The sequence below is a fragment of the Pipistrellus kuhlii genome, unplaced genomic scaffold, assembly GCF_014108245.1.
Source record: "Pipistrellus kuhlii isolate mPipKuh1 unplaced genomic scaffold, mPipKuh1.p scaffold_m20_p_31, whole genome shotgun sequence".
NCBI lineage: Eukaryota > Metazoa > Chordata > Mammalia > Chiroptera > Vespertilionidae > Pipistrellus > Pipistrellus kuhlii.
Genome location: NW_023425531.1, coordinates 5121706 through 5130160, shown reverse-complemented (window position 1 = coordinate 5130160; position 8455 = coordinate 5121706). Strand labels below are relative to the sequence as shown.

At 54.2% G+C, this 8455-nt stretch overlaps 1 long non-coding RNA gene across 1 annotated transcript in view; it reads left to right on the top strand.

The window, feature by feature from the left end:
• LOC118731643 overlaps positions 1-8455 on the top strand; it is a 28963-nt gene that overhangs the window by 1296 nt on the left and 19212 nt on the right. Inside the window, exons 2-3 of the long non-coding RNA XR_004991913.2 lie at positions 1713-1721; positions 7785-7788. This is a non-coding gene — a long non-coding RNA (uncharacterized LOC118731643). The remainder of the gene's footprint in view (positions 1-1712; positions 1722-7784; positions 7789-8455) is intronic.

The following is an 8455-nucleotide window of genomic DNA, read 5'->3' as shown; positions in this document are numbered from 1 at the left end:
GACAGAGGAGAGCTTCTGAAGAGGGTGAGGAACACAGGGCTATGGTAGCGTCAAAGGAGTTGTACAGTCCCTTTTATTTCTGCTGTCGGCTTGATACAACCCTGACGTCATAGTTTTCATATGTAGAAATCGAAGCTCCAGAAGGTCACAAAGACGACATCTGTCATTTTTGCTTGTCTGGCATCCATTCCGCCCCTTTTTGGTAAGAGCAGCCAGATTTTCTTTGGGGGAAATCACCTGTCCTCCAGTCTCAGCTCATGAAGCTGAGGTAGGATTGATGACACCAGCCTCTGAGGGGGGCCTGGGGCCTGGGCCCAGGCTGGCTGGGGGGTATTTTACTCCCCAGACTAGAGTCACTTGCATATGGAGTGGCTTCGCGAGCCAGGCGGATGAGCTTAGACGATTGGGGATGAGAAGTGCTTTTTCAAATGGGGCTCGGAGCCGTGAGAGCGTTAATGTGTGTGAGTTGGGGCTGTTAGGGGCCTCCATGAGCGGAGGGCCTGCCCCACACTGGGGCCCGTGGAGAAGACAGAACTGGAGAAAACAAAACTCACCAATTCAGGGACACATTTCTGCAAGTAACCCACTCTAGTTCAATATAGCATGCTCTAAATAAGTCTGTGGTCAAGATAAAAAATGGAAAAAAACCTGAACTCTTGGAAATGTTTTATACCAGAGGAGGGACACCTGGGCTGGGTTTTGAAGACTGTGTAGGAGTTTATCACATTCACAAGATGCGGAGACCGTGTCCTGCAGAAAGGCAGAAGGGCATGCATGGTGGGTGTGCTTGGAGAGTGAGTAGCCAGTGGATCTGGTTGGAGCTTGGGAGGTGGGTATGCAGATAAGCTCAGAATCCAGTGGAGTAAATGCTAAAATAGGGTTTGGGCATTAATTATCCTGGGTGCGGTGTGCAACCTTTTTTTTTAAATTTTTTTAAATTTTTTTATTAATACATTTAGTTCTGGGAGGTTTGAAGTTGAATTTGGAATTTGGGTGCTAGGCTTGAGGCAGGGAGGCCACTTGGTTGGTGGGGAGCTGCTGACCACCTTGAGGGCAGAGACCTATGCACTTGAGTTAGGACAGTGTTTGAGGAGCCGCCAAATTCAAGATCTGGGGGCTGGGAGGGGCATCTTTCACAGTCCCATCTGCTGGTGCTCTCCAGACAGGGCTCACCGCCTCAGGGTTCAGCCATGGCCTTCCTCAGCCTCCCTATCGCTATGAAGCGGTGCCCTCCCCACCATTCTCCTCCCTCCCTCCCTTCCTTCCTTCCTTCCTTCCTTCCTTCCTTCCTTCCTTCCTTCCTTCCTTCCTTCCTTCCTTCCTTCCTCTCTTGCCTTCCTTCCTCTCTTGCCTTCCTTCCTCTCTTGCCTTCCTTCCTCTCTTGCCTTCCTTCCATGTTGCTTTGCCTCCAGGTTCCGACACAGCTTGCGTTATAAAAGATGCCCACTGGGTTTCCTTCCCTCCACAGCATCAGTGGGGGGTGGGGGGTGGGAGATGGGAGCTGCACCCCTCCCAGCCCAGGGTCCTGAGCTTTGTCCTGTCCATGGGGCCTCCCTGCTACTCAGATCAGAGTCTCTAAAGGCTCAGCAGGTCCAGCAGGGCCTCAGGCAGGAGGCTTCCTCCAGGGTTACCCAGTAATCCGCCCCTAGGCTCCAGGCTCCAGCACATCCCTGCGAGCCTCTTGCCCTTGGCCCTGCTCCCTGCTTTCCCAGGCTGCCTGGGTGTCTGTGGCTGCCCTGGATCCGGCCAGCACAGCTCTTCCCTGTGGGTGGGGTAGGATCTTGTTTCTGGACAAACTGACAAGAAGCGCTGGAGCCTGAAAGCTCAGGGTGCTGAGGGTGTTGTTGCCTGGGTCCCCTGACCATGTCGTGTGCCCAGCTCTACAGGGACGCTTGGCACTGTTGTCCAGGGCAAGGAAGGACCCTGCCTGGACTGCTCCCGTCCTGCTGAGTCCTTCTCTCTAAGTCATCCCAAGCTTAGTGCTCCCTCCCTCCCTGCAGCGGGCTGCTGGTGGGGCTGAGAGGATGCAGGGGTAGGAGGAGGGGCAGACCAGAGGAGAAATCAGGAACTCCTGGTCCACCCTCGACAGAAATCTCTGTGAAGCCTTTTAAATGGTCTGACAGCTCCAGTCCATCAGAGCCCTCAATTGGGCTTTACTGGGTTGTTCCACATGGAAATGCCCATTACTGGGGAAGTTGTTTATAGCCAAACTGTCTGAGCCCCAGGATCAACGCCACCACCACTACCTCCTGCTGGGGCGGGGCTCTCCTGGCTGGCTCTGAGCAGCAGGCAGCCTGCTGAGTGGAGAGGCCCCTCCATCCGCTGGCCAGGTTTCCAACCAGGAGAGGGCAGCGGAGGTGGGTTCCCTGGACCCAAGGAATGTGCTCTCAGGTGCCTCAGCCCAGCGTCCTCCAAAATAGACAGGGGCTCATTGCCCCTCAAAGCAGCCAGGCCCAGGTTCAGGCAATTCTTACGTTATAATCCCACCGAGTGTCCAGGTTACTGTCTGTCACCTCTCCTGGATGGTTGTGATGCCTCCCACTCTGTAGTGACCTCTCAAAGCCCAGAGGGGCCTGGAGGAGCAGAGCTGTCCGGTTCCTCCTTGCTCCCTGCCGTTTGCCCCCAGCGTCTCCTGCATGACCCTCGCTGCCCTGTGATCAGGACCCGGCTTTCAGGCCGGGCCAGGTGACCCTTCACCTTGCACCCCAGCCTCACTGAGTCCTTTCAGAGCCTTGTCCCCACCTGCCCGGCCTGCCCAACGGTGCTGTGGAGAGGGTCACAGCCTGTGCGTGCCACCCTGCCCCTCAGCACCACTGAGTGTGCCACTCATCCTGGGGACAGCAGCTATCCCTGACCCCTGCCTGGGGGCTCCCATCTTCCAGGGGGCCTCACAGACCCATCTGGCTCCGGGCTCTGCTGGGACGCCTCCTGGAGGTCCGCTGTCCGAGGTCCTGGCCTTTCTCCTCACCACTGCCACCTTTCCTTCTCTGCTTCACACTCAGTTCCACCAGCAGGGGCGTTCCCTCCTCTGCTTCTGCCTCCCCACCTGCAAGCCACAGCGGCCTCCCCGCCTTCTCATTTCAGCGGAAACGCCTCTAAGGAGAACCCACTGCACCCGAGGCCACCTCCTGTGCACACCCGGGTACTGCCCGTGGCCCTCGTTTCTCCTGCACGCTCACCGTCTGCTGCTGTCTCCGTTTCGCATGCTCAGCACCTCCCCATTTGGAAGAACAGGCCCGTGACAGCACTGTCAATGCCGGCTCAGAGCTCCTCACCCTCCCACAGCGATGCCGGCTGGTGTCACAGAGCACTGACAGCATGGCAGCACTGGCGAGCCCGGGAATCCATGCGTTTTGAAACTTGCCCAGGTGACCCTGTAACCAGCCTGGGTTGGAAATTACTGCTATTGTCTTATCGCTTCCCTTCCCACCATGGAAGGAAGATTTATTCAGAATGAGCCCATATACTGGCTCCCTGCTCCATCCTCCGACCCCTCTTCAAGCCATTGACATCAGCATTTCACGTCACCCCCTACATGGAATCCAGCTTACCCCGAGTTCGCTGGCCGGAGCCCTCATGGAGGGTGGTGACCAGCTGAGCCCCGCAGTGACCGCTCTGCCGGGCCACAGCCTGTGCTTCTCCTGCCCGTCCTCAGGCTCATTCTGGGCGGCCCTTCCTCCGGCCACTTGGGGACACGGTGTTCACAGCTCTTTCTGCTGCCGCCCCCCTGCCCAGCCCCGCCCTGCCGGGCCAGTTAATTGATGAATTCTATCTCTACAACCACAGCTGCCTAACTTCCAGTTCCAGCCCAACCTTTTTCAGCCCCAGACCCTTCCCTTTCCTTCCTGCTAGCATCTCACCTGCTTTTTCTCCAAACCAGGTACCCCTGGGTACCCACATCTTCTCATCTGACACCTTCAGGGCCCCAACCCGAAACCCAGGCATAGTCCTTGTCTATTCTCGCTTCACATTCAGTGGTCATTGGATCCTTCACATGCGGTGATCATTGGATCCTTCACCTGGGTGATCATTGGATCCTTCACATGCGGTGGTCATTGGATCCTTCACATGCGGTGGTCATTGGATCCTTCACCTGGGTGGTCATTGGATCCTTCACATGCGGTGATCATTGGATCCTTCACATGCGGTGGCCATTGGATCCTTCACATGCAGTGGTCATTGGATCCTTCATATGCGGTGATCATTGGATCCTTCACATGCGGTGATCATTGGATCCTTCACATGCGGTGGTCATTGGATCCTTCACCTGGGTGGTCATTGGATCCTTCACCTGGGTGATCATTGGATCCTTCACATGCGTGGCCATTGGATCCTTCACATGCGGTGGTCATTGGATCTTTCACATGCAGTGATCATTGGATCCTTCACATGGGTGGTCATTGGATCCTTCACATGCGGTGATCATTGGATCCTTCACATGCGGTGGTCATTGGATCCTTCACATGCGGTGGTCATTGGATCCTTCACCTGGGTGATCATTGGATCCTTCACATGCGGTGATCATTGGATCCTTCACATGCGGTGGTCTTTGGATCCTGACAATCTAAACACCTACCACATCTCCCCGCACCCTGCTGCCCCCACCAGCACCACCTGAGCTGCGTGTTCTCTTTCTCAGCCCTCCTCCTGGCCTCACTCTCTCAGCCATTCTCCGATGACCATCCCCTCGATCTCATACAGAGTGGACCATCACTTCTGCCTCAAAGCCCGCCCTGCAAGGCTCCTGCTGCACAGGCTCCTGCAGATGTGTGGCTGTGGCAACAGGGTGGTGACGTGACTCCCAGAAGTGCCCACAGATGGAGGTGCAGGGTGTGGGCTCCTGTGATGTCAGCAAAGATGGGCTCTCTGCGCACAGGGGGAGGAGCGAGGAGCGAGGCTGACCTCCAGGGCTGCCACGGACATTCCGTTTTCCTGAGCCCATCTCACTGCTCCAACTGCTACCCCAGGAGACCCCTTTGCATGCTTGCTTTGCTTTTATTCCCTCCTGAGTGAAGGGGAGACGCATGCTCATTACGGGTGTGTTTGCCCACCGGGTGCCAGCCATGGACAATAATCTTCACTCCTCGGCGCTCCCCTCGGAATGACTGAATCTGAAGCTGCTCTCCCAGCGGTCACCCCACCCTCTCCAAGCTGGTCCTGGGGTCATGCTGCCCCCATCCATCCTGAAGCCTGGCTCCCGCCTCGCTCTCTGCACCCGGCCTCACACTATGTGCTCCAGCCACACACAGGTACATGAAATTGCCTGGCCTCTTGTGTCTGCCTGCATTTGCCTGCATGCCTCCACATGTCCCGAGCCTGGGTTTTCCAACCTGTCCTTCAGAAGTCCTTCTGGGTATTTCCCAGTTAATGGCATTAGCTTAGTATGATGGGTGATGGCAGAGTTGCTGAAATAGGTCCTCACTTCCTTACTGTCCCTCTTTTCTTTCTGGTGCCTCTAGAATGCAGACATTGTTCCCAAAGTCCCTTAAACCAGCCTCATTATAAATGTTCTTTTTGCTTTGGTGATTTAGTGTTTTTTGCCACCTTTGTCTTCCAAATTGCTGACATGACCCTTTGCTTGATCTAATCTGCTGTGTATTTCTTATAGTGTATTCTTTATTTCATTTATTGTATTTTTCGTTTCTGACTAGTCATTTTTATGGCTTCTACATCCTTTTTCATGTTGCTGAAGTTCTCACTAAGTTCCTTGAGCATTTTTGTAACCGTTGTTTTGAACTCTGTATCTGGTAGGTTGCTTGCCTCCATTTTATTTAACTCTTTTTCCTGAGATGTCTCCTGTTCTTCCATTTTGGCCCGTTTACCTCTGACATTGGCACCCTCCCTTTATGTACTTCTGTGTCTCAGGTGAGTCTGCTATGCCAGCAGAAGGCCCACGGCCCTTCAAGATCTGCTGCTCCTGGCAGCTTCTCATTAGGCTCAGCCATGGGAGAGCCTCGGCCATCTGCAAGCTGTGCGAGGCAGCTCTCAGCCAGTCCCCAGCTGGGCGAGTGGTGTTCACAGGTCAATCCAGCTTTTAACTCGGTGCCAGTGCTGGGTCTGAGGTGACTCAGCAAAATTCTCAGGATACACCAAGGCCAGCTGCCCCTGCCCGGGGCCTGGGACCTCTGCAACAGGGCAGGGTCTCTGGACTGTTCAGGTGGAGCCAGTGTAGTTCACCAGGTTAAACAGCAGATGAAGGTTTGGACGTGGAGGGAGGGCTCTAACCGGAACTGCAACGCCTTTCGGGTGTGTGGGGGCGGGGGTGGGGGGCGGGGGTGGCCCTCGGCTTGAGGCCACCCAGCTCAGTTTCTCCCCTTGTGTCTCTGGCACCCCCTGAGTTTGCCTTTACTTCTTCATATGTTTTCAGTACAGACTGCAATCTAGGGCCATGCTGGCCACACCAGCAGATCCGTCTAGGCACAGGGTGGGGGCAGGGCGGGCTAGGAGGCTAAGGAGAAGAGGCTTGACCCAGGAAAGATGCATCAGAGGGTGTATGGGAGAGGGACTCCATGCATGGACATTGGTGGCTGTCCCTCCAGACCTCTCTGAAGCCACCTACCCCAACTTCACCCTGTATGAATCTGGTTCCCTCCAGCTGCCTGCTATCTGCTGGAGCCCAGGATGTGTGTGTGCGGGAGAGAATTGTATGTTGGCCCTTTAAGGGGGCCTAGGGGTATCCAAGCAGCCTTCTGTCTCCCAGGGCAGATGGAATCCCTGCTGGTTTTCACAGCTAGGTGGTGTGTGGGCTCCTCTGGGCTGGGGAGCCCAGCATGGGGCTGAGACTCTTCACTACTCAGGGGGGACCTTTGCAGCTGAGATATCCACCCAGCTTCCCCAGCACCCCCCGTGGCTGTGAGGTCAGCCCTTCCCTCATCTCCACTCTGCCTGCCAGTCTCAGTACGGCTTCTCTGTACATCCTGAGTCACAGGACTTCTGTCCAGCTGGTCTGCAGATGGCTCTCCAGGTGGGTTGTTCTATCATTTGGTTGTAACGTTGATATAGTCCCTGAAGGAGATGAGTGTAACTTGCACCTACTCAGCTGCCATCTTGGATCTGAAAATCTTTTAAAATCCTAACAGCTGCAAACTCTTCTTATATGCAGCATGTTAGGACTCTGGACTCTGGAAGACAAATGTATGGTTGAAATCCTGTTTCTACTGCTCACTAACCAGGGACCCAGGCAAGCTATTCACAGCTTCCTTCTCTGTATGATGGAGGACAATGTGCACGTCACAGGGCTGCGATGATATCAATCTGTAGAGTGTGGGTATGCTTGCTATTATGTACGAGAGGAGACATTGCGTAGCATACACTGTTTTCATTATGCCGACTTCTGCACATTTTCCATTAGCCAGGGCCAGCGAAGGAGACACACTGTGAGACACATTGATCCTATCCAAGCAGCGACTCGGGCATCACAATTTTATAACAGGACCCCCTGGCTGACCTCTCGGAGGCCTTGTCTGCAATTTCTCGCCATCAGAGGGCACTACTACTAGTTGATCTGGGTGGACTTGGAGAGTCAAGAAATTGAGAAAGCAAAGGTTAATTGAATTTCTCCAAGAACAATAACCCACAGGGACCTTAACGTTTTGTAAAATGAAATAAATGCTTTACTTAAAGCTTTGTTTTTTTTTAAAAAAGGATTCATTCTGATTTAGTTGTCTGTTAATACAACACTGCTCATCAGCAGACGGAAAGTTCTCTGAAGATCAGAACCCTGTCTCACCACCTCGTCTCCCCATTGCTTTGTAGAAGGCGTGGCAAGCGTGTAGCTTCCATAGACACGTGTGCAATGAATGACTGAATGAGTAGATGATGGTCCAGTGAGCTCCTGGCTAGAACAGTCAGCCTTCAACCTTTGGTCCAGGCAAATTCATTCTAAACTTTCTGCCTAGAGGGATAGCAGGAATGCCTACCTGAAATGGTTTTCCTTTTCTCCCATCTTATCACCTTGGTGGGAGTTACTGACATTGTCTTATTTACTCATGTTTACACCCATCTTCTCCACTAGGAAAAACCCCACACAGGGTCAGGGGTCTGTTCACAATTGCATCCCTGAGATCTAGCTCAGTGCCTAACACACGATTGATGCCAGTTACATGCCTGTTGAATGAAGACATGGCTTTGCTTTGAAAGTGGGCCTTGAAAATTGATCGGACTACAAAACAGAGCACTGGGGGCAAAGGAATGTGAGTCCAAAGGCATGGCTGGGGCTAAGGCTGGGTCTGGGTGAGCTGTGGCTGTAGCTGGGCTGGGCTGGGTCTGGGCTGGGCTGTGGCTGAGGCTAGAACTGGGGCTGAGGCTAGGGTTGGGGTTAGGGCTGGGTTTGGGTCTGAGGCTGGGCTGGGTCTAGAGCTGTGTCTGGGGCTGGAGCTATGTCTGGGTCTGGGGCTGTGTCTGGGCTGGGTCAGGGTCTGGAGTGGGTATGAGGCTGGGCTGGGTCAGGGCAGCC